We start from the raw sequence: 17,197 nt of genomic DNA, 5'->3' as shown, positions 1-17,197 counted from the left end.
ATATGGTTCAGATCGGTTTATTTTTAGATATATCTACTGCACTTATTAGTATTTGGTCCAAATCGGAACATATTTTAATATAACTGATATGGGACATAAGTTATGAATTTTTCACCGAATTTTGATGAAAGGCGGTTTACATATATACCCGAAGTGGTGGGTATCCAAAGTTCGGCCGGGCCGAACTTAATGACTTTTTACTTGTTTATCTTGGCGGCGTCATTAACGCTATCGACCTGTTCGCAGAAAAGCGAATATAGCTATCATATATATGTTCGTCCGATTTGGTCTAAAACTGCTTATATATAGTAATTTGTTAACCGAATCTCACGAAATTTTGCTCGAGGGATTCTCTTATAAATCTCAATATTATTGGTAAATTTTATAGAAATCGGTTCAAAGGTCGACTTTGCCCGACTTTAACTCGTCCTTACTTGTTTGTTTTTAATTTTCAAAAAATCTTCTCGGAGTACGTATGCACTCGCTTGGAAACTCATAAGGTAGAGGGCTCCTTTAGTTAAGGCTACTCCTTTCTACATTTTGAAAATATGGAGTCTTAATAATTGAGACTCCATTGGGGGTTCATTCACTGAGAATTTATTACAATCTGTTGCAGATTCAGCAAATGTTTCAGCCGTTTAAGGGCCGGGCATTTGGTCAGCAGCAAAAACTATATTTTTAACAAAAAACTTTTGTAGTCTCACAAAATCTAATTTGGGATTGAGAAATTCCAATAACAAGCAACCCCAAAAAAAATGCCTAGATCTACAGCAGTCTCCCCATTAGTTTTGTATCATAGTAAACCAATTGCAACGAATTTATTCAAACAAATCGCCCATTCATTATTGTAAGTTTAATTATGATAACAGATGAGAGATGACATCATTGACAAATGCCTGCAAAAAATCTGCCTCAACACCAAAAAAAAAATTAAAAAATCAAATAAAAATAATGAGCACACCAAAACACAAGAAAACACTTGGCAAATCAAATTACCAATATATCCAAAAAGCAGATAGAAAATATGAAAGCCACACACAAACAAAAGAATTCTTAACCCTGTTTCTCTCCTCAATGAAAAAAAAAATAAAGCAAAAATTAAAATAAAGACCTTGATCCCGCATTAAAAAAAAAAAAAAAAAAAACAGGCAAAAAATTTGCGAAATTCATTTTGCATTGTCATAGCCTAGCATGTGTGATATTAAAGGAGTTGCTGGGTGGATGAAGGGACTTCCCCACTTAGCCAAAACACTTTTTACCCAATGACGAGGGGGCCACAAAGGAGGACAAGAAGACAAGAATTCGCGGGTATTTTGTATTCCAGTTGAGAGATGTCTGTCTGTCTGTCAGTCTTGTGGTGGCACAAGGCACTCCTTAAAATACAAAAATCGAAAATAGCAGTCCATGAATGCCTCAGCAAATCACCGTGGCCAGGGACCGGGGGTCTGGTTAACAGATGATCATGACTTTGTTTCGCTTCATTCAGTCGTGGCATTGGAGAATCGGGTGGAATTAATTGCTGGCATTGCGGCCAATGTTGTTGCTTCTCGATGTTGATGTCGATTTTGATGTTGTTGCTTTTGTTACGAATGAATCTCTGCAATCGATTTGATATACTATGGAAGTATTGTTGTTGGCGATCTTATCCCCTCTTGAATAAGTAAAAAGAGTTGAGAATAAAGAAAAAGGTTCTTAATAGCGTATCTTTGTGGCCGAGGGGGCTAGTAAATGAAATGAATGACCGACTACATTTCAAGTGATTTGTTATGGTGTTTAACCCTCGCATGTGAAACTCAAATTATGAAGGCATTGAAGTCACTAAAGAAGCAGGCAATTCAAGGCAGTCAGAAGGAAGCAATGTGCAAATTTGTCCATGAACATTCCATTGAGGAACAGTGGTAAACTTCTTACATATCAATGAGTGCTGTCCGATTCAAATGTAAGCTCATGATTAGGGGCCTCTTTTTTATAATCGATTCCGAACTGCGTGACACATTGCTATACCTCTTTGGGGGAAAAGTTTATACCAAATGTGAGCCGCTGAAAACTTTTTTTCTGATTTTCTTGCCAAGATTCGAACCCAGACGTTCAGCATCATAGACGGACAAGAAAATCCGATTTTAGTGATTCCCAAATTTATTTTAAAAAAATATTGTGAATATCACAAGTCACGATTGATTCGGAAAAATCGGGATCCTGAGGAATTTTAAGTTGTTAAAGTTCAGTTAAATCCAAGCTGGATGCTAGGTCTTCTATGCTGGCTGCCAGGAAATCCATGTGAAAGTTTAGAGAATCTAATTTTGATTCCAAAGTATTATGGGCAATCCGCGATGGCTTCTACGGATTATTTGATGTATTCTAAAGAATTTGTGATATATTCGGAGGAATCCAAGATAGATGGATGGAGTTTCCGAGTATGGATGGACTTTAGGATACAATGATGGATTTTGAGGAATCCAAGTTGGAGGCTAGAAAGGCCATTTAAGATATTAAGGAATACATGAGCAATTCTTAGTAATGAAACACAAATTCTAAGTGTTTTTTAGAAAATCAGCACCGATTATAAGAAATATATGATGGATTGCAGGGAATACATGATGGAGTAAAGGGAATCTATGATTATAATAGAGAATTTATGATGATAAGAGGGAAAAATGTATGGCAGACTAGGGAAACAAAGACTGACAGCAAATATCATGAATAGATTGTTGAAAATCCATAATGTAATATACGGAACTCACGGTGGATTATAGGGCATCCACCATGGATTCTTAGAAATTACAAGGAATCCTCGATTCTAGAGAATATACCATGAATTCTTCGGAATCTACGATACGGTTCTGGGGAATCCACGATGGATACTAAGTAATCCACAAAGGATTCCCTAAAAACCACTATGGATTCCATGGGAAACATGATGGATTCCTTAAAATCTATCATGGATTTTTAGGAATCCACAATGGATTTCCCGGAAAATATAATGGATTCCTTAAAAACTGTCATGGATTAGGGGGAATCCACAATGTATTCCTGAGAATCTACAATGGATTCTAGGGAATCCACAATGGTTTTAGGGAATCGACTAGGAATCTAAGGAATTTACGATGGATACTAAGAAATCTATGATGGATTCCCTGGCAACATGGATTCCTGGAAAACATAATGGATTCCTTAAAATCTATGATGGATCCTAGGAAATCCACAATCGATTCTCTGATAGGTTCTAGGGAATTCACGATGGATACCAAGGAATACACGATGCATTCGCTGAAAATCATCATGGATTTCCTGGCAACCATCATGGATTCCCTGGAAAACATAACGGATTCCTTAAAATCTATCATGGATTCTTAGGAATCCACAATGGATTCTCCGGAAAATACAATAAACACAATGGTTTTAGGAAATCGACTAGGATTCTAAGGAATTCACGATGGATACTAAGGAATCCATGATGGTTTCCAGGGATTCCCTGGCAACCATCATAATGGATTCTTTAGAATCTATCATGGATTCTAGGGAATCCCCAAAGGATTCCCTGGCAACCATCATGAATTCCCTGGAAAATATAATGGATTACTTAGAAACTGTCGCGAATTCGAGGGAATCCACTTTGAACTCTAGGGAATCCACAATGGATTTAGAGAATCGACTAGGAATCCTAGGGAAAACACGATGGTTTCTATGACATCCACAATGGAATCTAGGGAAACCGCAATGGCTTCTGGTGGATTCGCAATGTATTTTGGGTAATCCCGTAAGGATTGTAGTGAATCCAAAATGAATTGTAGTTATTCCACATTGGATTCTATTGAAAACACAATGGATTCTAGCATTGCCAGGGAATCCCTGGAAACCATCATGGATTTCCTGGAAAACATAATGGATTCTTTAAAATCTATCATGGATTCTAGAGAATCCACAAAGGATGCACTGGCAACCATCATGAATTCCCTGGAAAATATAATGGATTACTTAAAAACTGTCGCGAATTCGAGAGAATCCACTTTGAACTCTAGGGAATCCACAATGGATTTAGAGAATCGACTAGGAATCCTAGGGAAAACACGATGGTTTCTATGACATCCACAATGGAATCTAGAGAAACCGCAATGGCTTCTGGTGGATTCGCAACGTATTTTGGGTAATCCCGTAAGGATTGTAGTGAATCCAAAATGAATTCTAGTTATTCCACATTGGATTCTGGCATTGGCGTAGCTAGGAATTTGTAGCAACCACCACACAGAAAAAAATATTCCGAATTTTTTCCAATAAAAAATAAAAGCGTTTTCAATTAAAACAAGTAAAAAGGCATTAAGTTCGGCCGGGCCAAACTTTGAATACCCACCACATCGGGTATATATGTAAATCGCCTTTCGTCATAAGCCTAGTTAAAAATGCATAATGTATGCCCTCATATTGGTCTTTTAGGTAGCTATATCCAACTAAAGACCGATCTCAACCATTTACTACACGGATGTCGAAAAGCCTAACACGCACGTTTAGTGTTTTGTTTCACTGTCAAACATCTTCAGTTTGGTCTATTATATAACCATGAAGCGTCTTATAAACCAACAACGATCGGAAATTATTGAATTTTGAAGATCAGCCAGAAGCATTGCAAGAGCTATAAATGAATCCAGAAAAAGTCAAAGTGCGGCTTATGGGCTGGTGGCATCATTGAACCGTACTTCTTCAAAGATGAGGCGAATCGTAACGAAACTCTGAATGGTGAGCGCTGCCGTGAGACGATATCAAACTTTTTTTTGCCCAAAGTGCAAGAACTTGACAAGAGCATGACATGTGGTTTCAAAAAGACCGTGCCACATGCCACACAGCACCCTTAACAATGGACTTTTTGAGAGGCGAGTTCGGTGATTATTTTATTTCACGCTAGGGACCGGTCCATTTACCGCCTAGATCGTGCGATTTTACATCTTAAGTCTATTTTTAGGGGGCTATGTTAAAGCTTATGTCTATACAGAGAATCTCGCTTCAATTGACGCATTGATAGACAACATTGAATCATTTATTCGTGAGATACCGGGCGAAATGTTGGAAAGAGTATGCCAAAATTGGACTAAGCGGATGGACCATTTGAGGCGCAGTCACGGTCAACGATAGCATGAAATAATCTTCAAACATTAAATTATATGGACCGTACTATCGATTCAAATAAAGATTTCATGCATTTTTCTCAATTTTATGTGTTTTTTATTTTGAAAAACTTTCCTATAGCTCCTAAAAAATCACTCTTTATATGTGGAGCATAGGATAGGAGTAAACTTACTTCATCATTCAGTTTGTAATACCTCGAGATACCAGTATTAAGCACCTTTAAAGTATATCGAGGCCATCGTGCTATGATTAGAAGATCCTTTATAATTAGGATTTAACTTGAATTGGACAGAACTCATTTATATAAGAGTAGTATAAGCTCTGCTCCTCACAAGAATGTTCATGGGAAAGTTTGCAGTGTTCCTTTTTCAGCTATTACAGGGCACCGTTTTTAATAAGCCGGAACCAATTATGACTTAAAATAACCTTAAAAGGATGTCTTCTATTAAGACTTACAATATCTAAGCCAAGTATAGCCCAAATAGTTACAGTAAAAACCGATCCACTGATTTGACTTGATCCTTTAAACAGGTCAATGTTCTTATACGAGTTGGCAGAATCTTTATACTCACCACCGTAGGATATAGGGGGTATACTCATTTATTCATTCCGTTTGCAACACATCGACATATCAATTTCCGACCCTAGAAAGTATATATATTTCGGATCGTCGTAAAATTCTAAAACGATTAAACGATGTCCGTGTGTCTGTCTGTCTACCCGTCTGTCCGTCCGTCTGTTGTAACTACTCTACAGCCTTCAAAAATTGATATATTGAGCTGAAATTTGGCACAGATATGTCGTTTTGATGCACGCTGGTTAAGTTCTTGAACAGGCCAACTCGGACCATATTTGGATATAGCGGCTACATAGACCGACTTTTCGATAAAGGCTCTAATGCCCATAAATACTTTATTTATTACCCGATTTCGCCGAAATTTGAAACAGCAGGTTATCTAAAGCCTCCTGATATCTGACCTAAATATGGATCAAATCGGACTATATTTAGGTATAGCTGCCATATAGACCGATCTCCAGATAAAGGGTCTAAAGCCCATAAAAACTTAATTTTATAAACGATTTCGCTGAAATTTGTAACATTGAGTAGTTCTATGCCTCCTAATATAGGACCCAAATGTGGTTCAGATCGGACTATATTTAGATATAGCAGCAATATAGACCGATCTGCCGATAAAGGGTCTGAAGCCCATTAAAGCTGTATTTATTACCCGATTTCGCTGAAATTTGAAACAGTAGGTAGCCTTAGTTCTCCCGACATCCGTACCAAATATGGTTGGGATCGGACTATATTTAGATATAGCTGCCATACAGACCGATATCCCTATAAAGGGTCTGAAGTGAATAAAAGCTTTATTTTTTATCCGATTTCACTGAAATTTGAAACAGTAAGTTGTTTTAGGCCACCCCTTATCCGCCTCAAATATGGTTTGGATCGGACTATATTTAGATATAGCTGTCATATAGACCGATGTACCGATTAAGGGTCTGAAGTTCACAAAGGCTTTATTTATTACCCGATTTTGTTGAAATTTGAAAAAAAAAAACAAGTAAAAGCGTGCTAAGTTCGGCCGGGCCGAATCTTATATACCCTCCACCATGGACCGCATTTCTCAAGTTCTTTTCCCGGCATCTCTTCTTAGGCAAAACAGGATATAAGAAAAGATTTGCTCTGCCATTAGAGCGATATCAAGATATGGTCCAGTTTGGACCACAATTAAATTATATGTTGGAGACCTGTGTAAAATGTCAGCCAATTCGAATAAGAATTGCGCCCCCAAAGGGCTCAAGAAGTAAAATAGAGAGATGGATTTATATGGGAGCTGTATGGGGCTATAGACCGATTCAGACCATAATAAACACGTATATTGATGGTCATGAGAGGATCCGTCGTACAAAATTTCAGGCAAATCGGATAATAATTGAGACCTCTAGAGGCTCAAGAAGTCAAGATCCCAGATCGGTTTATATGGCAGCTATATCGGGTTATGAACCGATTTGAACCTTATTTCACACAGTTGTTGAAAGTAAGAATAAAATACGTCATGCGATTTCAGCCAAATGGGATAGGAATTTCGCCCTCTAGAAGCTCAAGAAGTCAAGTCCCTAGATCGGTTTATATGGCAGCTATATCGGGTTATGAACCGATTTGAACCATATTTGGTACAGTTGTTGGATATCAAACCAAAATACTTTGTGCAAAAATTCATTCAAATCGGATAAGAATTGCGCCCTCTAGAGGCTCAAGAAGTCAAGACCCAAGATCGGTTTATATGACAGCTATATCAGGTTATGGGCCGATTTGTACCATACTTGGCACAGTTGTTAAATATCATAACAAAACACGTCGTGCAAATTTTCATTCCAATCGTATAAGAATTGCGCACTCTAAAGGCTCAAGAAGTCAAGACCCAATTTTGGTTTATATGACAGCTATATCAGGTTGGACAGATTTAAACCATACTTGGCACAGTTGTTAGATATCATAACAAAACACGTCGTGCAAAATTTCATTCCAATCGGATAAGAATTGTGCCCTCTAGAGGCTCAAGAAGTCAAGACCCAAGATCGGTTTATATGACAGCTATATCAGGTTATAGTCCGATTTGAACCATACTTGGCACAGTTGTTAGATATCATAACAAAACACGTCGTGCAAATTTTCATTCCAATCGTATAAGAATTGCGCACTCTAGAGGCTCAAGAAGTCAAGACCCAAGATCGGTTTATATGGCAGCTATATCAGGTTATGGACCGATTTGTACCATACTTGGCACTGTTGTTGTATATTATAACAAAACACGTCGTGCATAATTTCATTCCAATCGGATAAGAATTGCGCACTCTAGAGGCTCAAGAATTCAAGACCCAAGATCGGTTTATATGGCAGCTATATCAGGTTATGGACCGATTTGTACCATACTTGGCACAATTGTTGGGTATCATGACAAAACACGGCGTGCAAAATTGCATTCCAATCGGATAAGATTTGCGCACTCTGGAGGCTCAAGAAGTCAAGACCCAAGATCGGTTTATATGGCAGCTATATCAGGTTATGGACCGATTTGTACCATACTTGGCACAATTGTTGGGTATCATTACAAAACACGGCGTGCAAAATTTCATTCCAATCGGATAAGAATTGCGCACTCTGGAGGCTCAAGAAATCAAGTCCCAAGATCGGTTTATATGGCAGCTATATCAAAAAATGGACCGATATGGCCCATTTGCAATACCAACCGACCTACACCAATAAGAAGTATTTGTTAATAAAATTTTATTATCTTACTTTTTGTACAATCACTGCGATCGATTATGCTCGAAAAAAAGTTTATACATCGTTTCTAAATAAATTTTCTTGATTTTTTGGTTTTTGAACGATTTTTATTGACATATCACTGGGTTTATTTTTTTTTTAAATATAATTTTTTTAAATGTTCTTTTTAAAATAACATCTAGTTTTTCCCGCCGTTAAATTGCTTGGTTTTCACGCGCAGCTATTAGAAAACTACTTGACATGCTACTTTTTTTCAGAACAAAGTCTTTGTTGGGCTAAAATGCGAATGTAATGCGATAGCAGTCATTTCCATTGGCCTTCACAACTTTTTCCAAGCCAATGAGATCTTGGCGGCAAAAGTCGCCATAGAAGTCCCAGATCAGTGGCACAACAAACATTGTTACAGGCCGTCGGCACCTTCAATGGTGAAAAGTGATCTTCTAGACAACAAACACATGGCATCTTCACTTTGAAGTTTACGGAATCATGTTGATTGTAATTTGCCACACTGATGACTACCAGTATTGCCATTAGCACTTAAACACTGATTCAACTTGAACGGTGTGGCTGATGTTGATGTCTAAGACTCCACCCACTTTTACCGTGTGGCAGGTATTCAATTCAAAACTCAATTGCACTCATGTGAAACGTGAACAGAGTACACACACAGTGAGAGGCTTTACTATAAGACTACAGAATGTGGCAAACTCCAAGATTGCTAAATCATTCGTGCATTTCTATGCAATGTGGCCAAGATCCCGTCGCTCAAATGGCGGTAGACAGGTTTTGTTTTTTTATACCCACCACCATATTTTTCATTAAAACATTTTTTCTCTATTACCAAAATAGTAGTATTAACGCTTTTTATTGGCTAAAGTTGTAAACAGAGTCGGTGTGGTGGAGCAACCATTGCAAAAATCCAAGTAACATGATAAATTCATTAGATGAGGACAGACCCCAAAAATGTATGTTGAAGTTGAGGGAAGAGAGGGAGTTAGCCGACAGCTTGTTACATTCAAAGTGTTGTTGTTACAATTGCCAAATAAATACACACACACACACACCGAGGGAGGCCATCATAGCTGGCGCGCAGACAGAACGACTCTCGATTGTAGAGCAGTGTGAGGAAAACGGACCACCAACAACATTCAGACAAGTGCTTGCAACTTTCACCCAAAAAAAAAAAAAACGACAAAAATTTAAGACGACGAAGACTGAGGCAAACAATTATTTTTGCCATGTTCGCCACTGTTTTTCTCGGCTCTTTGCTATTTTTGTTGTTATTTTTAGTGATGATGATGACAAAACGAGATCATATCTCGCAAACAGACGATTTCACAAATTAACAAATACCCGTAAATGTTGTTCGTCTGTATGGCACTTGGCCGAGGCGAGAAGTCTCAGTTGGGGAGCCATAGGCACAAACAACGCAATGCAAAGCAAATCACTTAAAGGAAATTTTTTGTTAAGTTTACGCTGAAAGAAACTTTCAAAGGCACGTCATCGATTAGACACACCTTTAAGAGGAATGCTTGCATTTTTCTCAAGCTTTTGTGTTGTTCTCTTAAGCGCCTTTTCATTTCAATTTCAACGTGATTTTGATCCAATGAAACCTCTTGAATTAATGATTAGTAATTCCTAAATATGAAACACTTTTATAAAAATTCGCTTGTGTAATTTTAGAAAAAAAAAAAAACAAGTGAAAGCGGGCTAAGTTCGGTCGGGCCGAATCTTGGGAACCCACCACTATGGATTCTGGTATAAATTTATATACATACCAAGCTTCTGTCAAACCAGCAAAATTTCAGCCAAATCGCACAAAAATTGCGGATTGTAAGGACTCAAGAAGTCAAATCGGGAGATGGGCACTATATCAGGTTATAGACAGATTTGGACCGTACTTGGCACAGATGTTGGAAGTCCTGACAGAACACTTTGTACAAAATTTCAGCCAAATCGGACAAAAATTGCGGCTTGTAAGGGCTCAAGAAAACAAATCGGGAAATTGTTTTATATGGGAGCTACATCAGGCTATAGACCGATTCGGGCCGTACTTGACACAGTTGTTAGAAGTCTTAACAGAACACTGCATGCCAAATTTCAGCCTAATCGGACAAAAATTGCGGCTTGTAAGGGCTCAAGAAGTCAAATCGGGAAATTTTTTATATGGGAGCAATATCAGGTTATAGCCCGATTTGGGCCGTACTAGGCACAATTATTGTAAGCCTTAGCACAACACCGCATGCCAAATTTCAGCCTAATCGGACAAAAATTGCGGCTTGTCGGGGCTCAAGAAGTCAAATCGGGAGATCGGTTTATATGGGAGCTATATCAGTCTATAGACCGATTCGGGTCGTACTTGACACAGTTGTTGGAAGTCTTAACAGAACACCGCATAAAAAATTTCAGCCAAATCGGACAAAAATTGCGGTTTGTAAGAGTTCAAGAAATCAAATCGGGAGATCGGTTTATATGGGAACTACATCAGGTTATAGACCGATTCAAACCGTACTTGGCACAGTTGTTAGAAGTTTTAACAGAACACTGCATGCGAAATTTCAGCCAAATCGGACAAAAATTGCGGTTTGTAAGGGTTCAAGAAGTCAAATCTGGAGATCGGTTTATATGGGAGCTATATCAGGCTATAGACCGATTCTGGCCATACTTGACACAGTTGTTAGAAGTTTTAACAGAACACTGCATGCGAAATTTCAGCCAAATCGGATAAAAATTGCGGCTTGTCAGGGCTCAAGAAGTCAAATCGGGAGATCGGTTTATATGGGAGCTATATCAGGCTATAGACCGATTCGGGCCGTACTTGACACAGTTGTTGGAAGTCTTAACAGAACACCGCATGAAAAATTTCAGCCAAATCGGACAAAAATTGCGGTTTGTAAGGGTTCAAGAAGTTAAATCGGGAGATCGGTTTATATGGGAGCTACATCAGATTATAGACCGATTCAAACCGTACTTGGCACAGTTGTTGGATTTTTTTTTTTTTTTTGAGAAAGGGGTAGGCCCCCAGAAAATTGGTCCCGAAAGTGGACCAGTGGAGCTCAATTTCATATGAGCCCCACATTGACATGGCCGGTAAATATGCCAGATTTAGGGGTATTTTGGGGAGTGGGATGGTTCCTCAAACACTAAGCCCTCTAAATATCAGCTACGTGCTCTATTCTCATGTATCTATATATCATTTATCTGAATCCCATATTGGCAATGGCCTCGAAAATAGATATCATAGATTCGTTTTCTAATCGCAAATACGTTTCATTTAAACCCCTTATGGCAAAAGTCAGCAAATATTCCCGGTTTGGGGTATGGACCTCAAAAACTGTCAATATTGAAATCCACTGTCTTGAAGACCCAAATTGTCTTGTTGAGCAATTACTTTCTATTTGGGGGTTTTATGGTGTTGGGACGTCCCCTAGACAGTTGGTCCCGAATGTTAATATCAGATTCGTGCTTTACTTCCAAATACCTTTCATTTGAGCCCCATATTGCCATAGTCGGCAAACATGACCGGTTTGACCACCATTTTGCAATGGTCAGCAAATACTTCCTATTTGGGTGGTGTTATGTGGGTGGGGTGGCCCCATAGAAACATTTTCCCGAATATTGATATCCGATTCGTGCTTAACTCCCATTGCTCATTGGAGCCCCATATTGATATGATCGTAAATTTGTCCTCTTTGTGGCATGATTTTGAGGAGGGGCGGCCCACCAAACACTTGGTCCCACATTTGGATATCAGATTCGTATTTTACACTCAAATAGCTCTTATTTAAGACACATATTGCCCTGGTCAGTAAATAAGTCATGTTTGGGGGCTGTTTTGGGGAAGGGGTGGACCCCCAGAAACTTGGTCCCACATTTGGATATCAAATTCGTAAATACCTTTCATTGGAGTCCCATATAGGGGTGTTTTCGGGTTGGTGTGGTCCCCCAAACACTTGGTCCGACAATTGGATATCAGATACGTTTTCTAATCTTAAATACCTTTCATTTGAGTCCCATATTGTCGAGATTAGTCTATACATATATTTTGTAGATTTTGGGGGTGGGCCCTAGGTGGCCCCCTAGGTACCATCCGAAATTTTAATACCAAATTTTTGGTTTTAGGTTACTATAAGAGAGCACCCAAAATTTCGCTTAAATCGCACCACCCATCTCCAACATCTGACGTTTCTGAAAATTAGGGTAAGGGGGAGGGTCCGTTCCCCCTTCAGATATCAAAAAATTATATCACCACGGGATCATTATGCACCATCTGTAGAAATTTCAAGATAATCGGTTCATCCGTTTTTGAGTCTATTTATAAACAACCAAACAAACAAACTGACAAACAAACACAAATTGATTTTTATATTGGGTTGCCCAAAAAGTAATTGCGGATTTTTCATATAGTCGGCATTGACAAATTTTTTCACAGCTTGTGAAATTCGATCCGTTTTTAAAACGAATCATAACTGGAGATGAAAAATGGATTGTTTACAACAACGTTAGTCGAAAACGATCATGGTCCAAGCATGGTGAACCAGCTCAAACCACTTCAAAGGCTGATATCCACCAAAAGATGGTTATGCTGTCTGTTTGGTGGCATTGGAAGGGTGTGGTATATTTTGAGCTGCTTCCAAGGAACCAAACGATTAATTCGGATGTTTACTGTCAACAATTGGACAAATTGAATACAGCCATCAAGGAGAAGCGATAGCTGCCATATAAATCGATCTGAGATCTTGACTTCTTGAGCCTCTACAGGGCGCAATTCTCATCCGATTTGGCTGAAATTTTGCATGAGCTTTTTTGTTGCAATAACTCTGCTAAGTATGGTTTGTATCGGCACATAACCTGATATAGCTGCCATATAAATCGACCTCCCGATTTTGCTCGATTGCTTACACTACAAGACGCAATTCTTATCCCAATGGACTGTCCATGACAATGGACAGCATTCAATTCATTTATGGTCCGAATCGGACTATAATATAAAAAAAATATATATAAAAGAGATGAGGGTATATAAAATTCGGCCCGGCCGATCTTAGCACTCTCTTACTTGTTGTGTTCTTTAATCGCGAAATATAAAAGGCAACGCTCGTATGGTTGGTCCATTTCAATAATCAGCTGGACATTGGTTGGTTCTTACCTGCCTTGATCGATTTACCCGATGGATGGAAGCAATACCAATGCCGAATATTACAGCTGAAACTTTTTCCTTAAGTGGCTGGGTATCTCCATGTGGTTCACCAGACAGAGGACGTCAGTTCACATCGAATACTATTCGGAATCTATTAAAGCTTTTGTGAACATGATTCAAACGTTCGACGAGTATCATCCACAATCGAAAGTTGAACATTGATATGTCACAACAAAACCCAATGGGTAAGGTCTTCGCCTTAAGTATTGCTTAGATTAAGAATTTCGGTAAAAGATACTATTAATTGTTCACCAGCCGACATGGTGTATGGCGAAACATTTCATGTTCCTGGTCAAAGGTTCACCGAAACTAATGCAACATATTCAGGCAATATAATTGTTTGTTTAATTGTAAAAGCCAGCAATAACCTTGTAGGCACAATATTTCATTAAAGCGCATATTTTTTGGAGGCCCCACATATATTGTTCAAATAAACTCACCTCTTTCCTCGATACTAATCCAAAGGGTATCCTTAAAGAAAATTTTGCAATTCTAAGCCAAAATTGTTGTTTAGCAATAATTTCTGCTTCTGTAAATAAACAAATGTAAACGTATTGCATCAGCGAATGAGAATCAAGAAAATAAAATAAAAAAAAAAACATTTATAACTATATTGGGTTGCCCAAAAAGTAATTGCGGGTTTTTTAAAAGAAAGTAAATGCATTTTTAATAAAACTTAGAATGAACTTTAATCAAATCAAAGCAAGCTAAAAGTAACAGCTGATAACTGACAGAAGAAAGAATGCAATTACAGAGTCACAAGCTGTAAAAAAATTTGTCAACGCCGACTATATGAAAAATCCGCAATTACTTTTTGGGCAATCCAATATATAAACAAATTGAAAATAACATAAAAGTTTGCTAATTTTTTTTTTCTTGCCAATTCTCTCCCAACACAATTTATATACATACGTAGAAAGAAACAAACAAAGCTAAGAAAATTGCGCCAAAATGTTGGCCAATGGCCGGTAGAAATAACAACGATAACAAATGTCTTAGTAAAGCAATGGGGATTTATTTAATTCGTTTATTTATACAATACACAAATTGATTGGGAGTATGTAGCAGCAATTAAAATGTATATTTGAATAACCTAAAGATAATTCGATTTTAATACAATCATCTTTTTCGTTGGAACGGACGACGACAACGACGGGCCCTCACTTAATAAACAAAAACATTTTTACCACAATTCAGGTTGATGTTTATTTATTTAATTGTTTTGCATTTCATGAAATTGCATAATTTAAATATCGTTTTTTTTTTTCATTTTTTTTCTGTGGTGGTCGTTGTGCGGTTGACAAAAATAACTTTTGCTTGAGTGTAAGCACACACAAACAGTGTCAAACACCACCACTACTACTACCTCAACACCCGTAGCAGCTGGTGACGATAATTTGAAGGCATTCTATACTTAGTTCACTTAAGATGTATTAAAAATAAAAATAAGGTAAATATTTATATACATTAAAGTAAGTTCAAAACAACAAAAAACCGATGACGAAAATAAGTCATTCAACGATATGTGATATTAAAGTATGAATTAGATTAAATAATAATAACAAGTAAGAAGGCATAAGGTTCGGCCGTGCCGAAATTTGGATACCCACCACCTCGGGTATATATATGTAAACACCATTTCGTCACAATCCGCTGAAAATTGGATAACTTATGAAACCCAAATTCGGCACGGACATTGAGTGGTCTAACAGATTTAAGTCCGATTTTTATCATATTTTGGTCGGATGGCAAGTGGCCTAAAACTACTCACTGTTCCAAATTTCAGCGAAATCGGTTAAAAAATAAAGCTTTTACGGGCTTTAGACACTTTGTCGGGAGATCGGTCTGTATGGAAGCTATATCTAAACACAATCCAATTCAAACCATTCTTAAGACGGATGTCGGGAGACCTAAAACTACTCACTGTTTCAAATTTCAGCAAAATCGGTTAAAAAATAAAGCTTTTATGGGCTTCAATTCCTTTTATCTGGAGATCGGTCTATATGACAGCTATATCTAAATATAGCCCGATCTGAGCCATATTTGGGTCCTATGTTGGGAGGCGTAAAAATACTCACAGTTCCAAATTTGAGCGAAATCGTTAAAATAATAAAGCTTTTATGGGCTTCAGACCCTTAATCGGAAGATCGGTCTCTATGACAGCTATATCTAAATATAGCCCGATCTGGGCCATATTTGGGTCCTATGTTGGGAGGCGTAAAAATACTCACAGTTCCAAATTTCAGCGAAATCGGTTAAAAAATAAAGCTTTTATGGGCTTCAGACCCTTAATCGGGAGATCGGTCTATATGGCAGCTATATCTAAATATAGCCCGATCTGGGCCAAATTTGGGTCCAATGTTGGGAGGCGTAAAAATACTCACAGTTCCAAATTTCAGCGAAATCGGTTAAAAAATAAAGCTTTTATGGGCTTCAGACCTTTACTCGGGAGATCGGTCTATATGGCAGCTATATCTAAATATAGCCCGATCTGGGCCATATTTGGGTCCTATGTTGGGAGGCGTAAAAATACTCACAGTTCCAAATTTGAGCGAAATCGGTTAAAAAATAAAGCTTTTATGGGCTTCAGACCTTTACTCGGGAGATCGGTTTAAAATAATCCACTGTTTCAAACTTCAGCGAAATCCGTTAACAAATAAAGCTTTTATGGGCTTCAGACCTTTACTCGGGAGATCGGTCTATATGGCAGCTATATCTAAATAAAGTCCGATCTGAACCATACTTAGGTCATAATAATCAACTGTTTTAAATTTCAGCGAAATCGGGTAATAAATGCGGCTTTTATGGGCTTCAGAACCTTCATCGGCAGATCTATGATATAGCTGCCAAATATAGCGGGAAGACTTGAACTACTCACCACAGCGAAAAAGGTTAAACAAGTAAAAGCCTGCTAAGTTCGGCCGGGCCGAATCTTATATACCCTCCACCATGGATGGCATTTGTCGAGTTCTTTTCCCGGCATCTCTTCTTAGGCAAAAAATGATATAAGAAAGGATTTGCTCTGCTATTAGAGCGATATCAAGATATGATCCGGTTTAGATCACAATTAAATTATATGTTGGAGACCTGTGTAAAATGTCAGCCAATTCGTATAAGAATTGCGCCTTTTGGGGGCTCACGAAGTAAAATAGAGAGAACGATTTATATGGGATCTGTATCGGGCTATAGACCGATTCAGACCATAATAAACACGTATGTTGATGGTAATGAGAGAATCCGTCATACAAAATTTCAGGCAAATCGGATAATAATTGCGACCTCTACAGGCTCAAGAAGTCAAGATCCCAGATCGGTTTATATGACAGCTATATCAGGGTACGAAGCGATTTGAACCATACTTGGCACAGTTGTTGGATATCATAACAAAACATGTCGTGCAAAATTTCATTTCAATCGGATAAGAATTGCGCACTCTAGAGGCTCAAGAAGTCAAGACCCAAGATCGGTTTATATGGCAGCTATTTCCGGTTATGGACCGATTTGAACCATACTTGGCACAGGTGTTGTATATAATAACAAAACACGTCGTGCAAAATTTCATTTCAATCGGATAAGAATTGTGC

General features: G+C 38.1%; 1 protein-coding gene across 5 annotated transcripts in view; it reads right to left on the bottom strand.

Annotated features, from left to right (window-relative positions):
* LOC106085041 (endothelial zinc finger protein induced by tumor necrosis factor alpha) overlaps positions 1–17,197 on the bottom strand; it is a 165,163-nt gene that overhangs the window by 27,118 nt on the left and 120,848 nt on the right. For all 5 annotated transcript variants that reach the window (XM_059360906.1, XM_059360910.1, XM_059360915.1 and 2 more), the window contains exon 2: positions 14,054–14,142. The gene's annotated coding sequence lies outside the window, so the exon portion shown is untranslated. The remainder of the gene's footprint in view (positions 1–14,053; positions 14,143–17,197) is intronic.

The sequence above is a fragment of the Stomoxys calcitrans genome, chromosome 1 (genome assembly GCF_963082655.1).
Source record: "Stomoxys calcitrans chromosome 1, idStoCalc2.1, whole genome shotgun sequence".
Lineage (NCBI taxonomy): Eukaryota > Metazoa > Arthropoda > Insecta > Diptera > Muscidae > Stomoxys > Stomoxys calcitrans.
The sequence above is the reverse complement of the archived record's forward strand: the minus strand, read 5'-3'. Positions and strand labels throughout refer to the sequence as shown.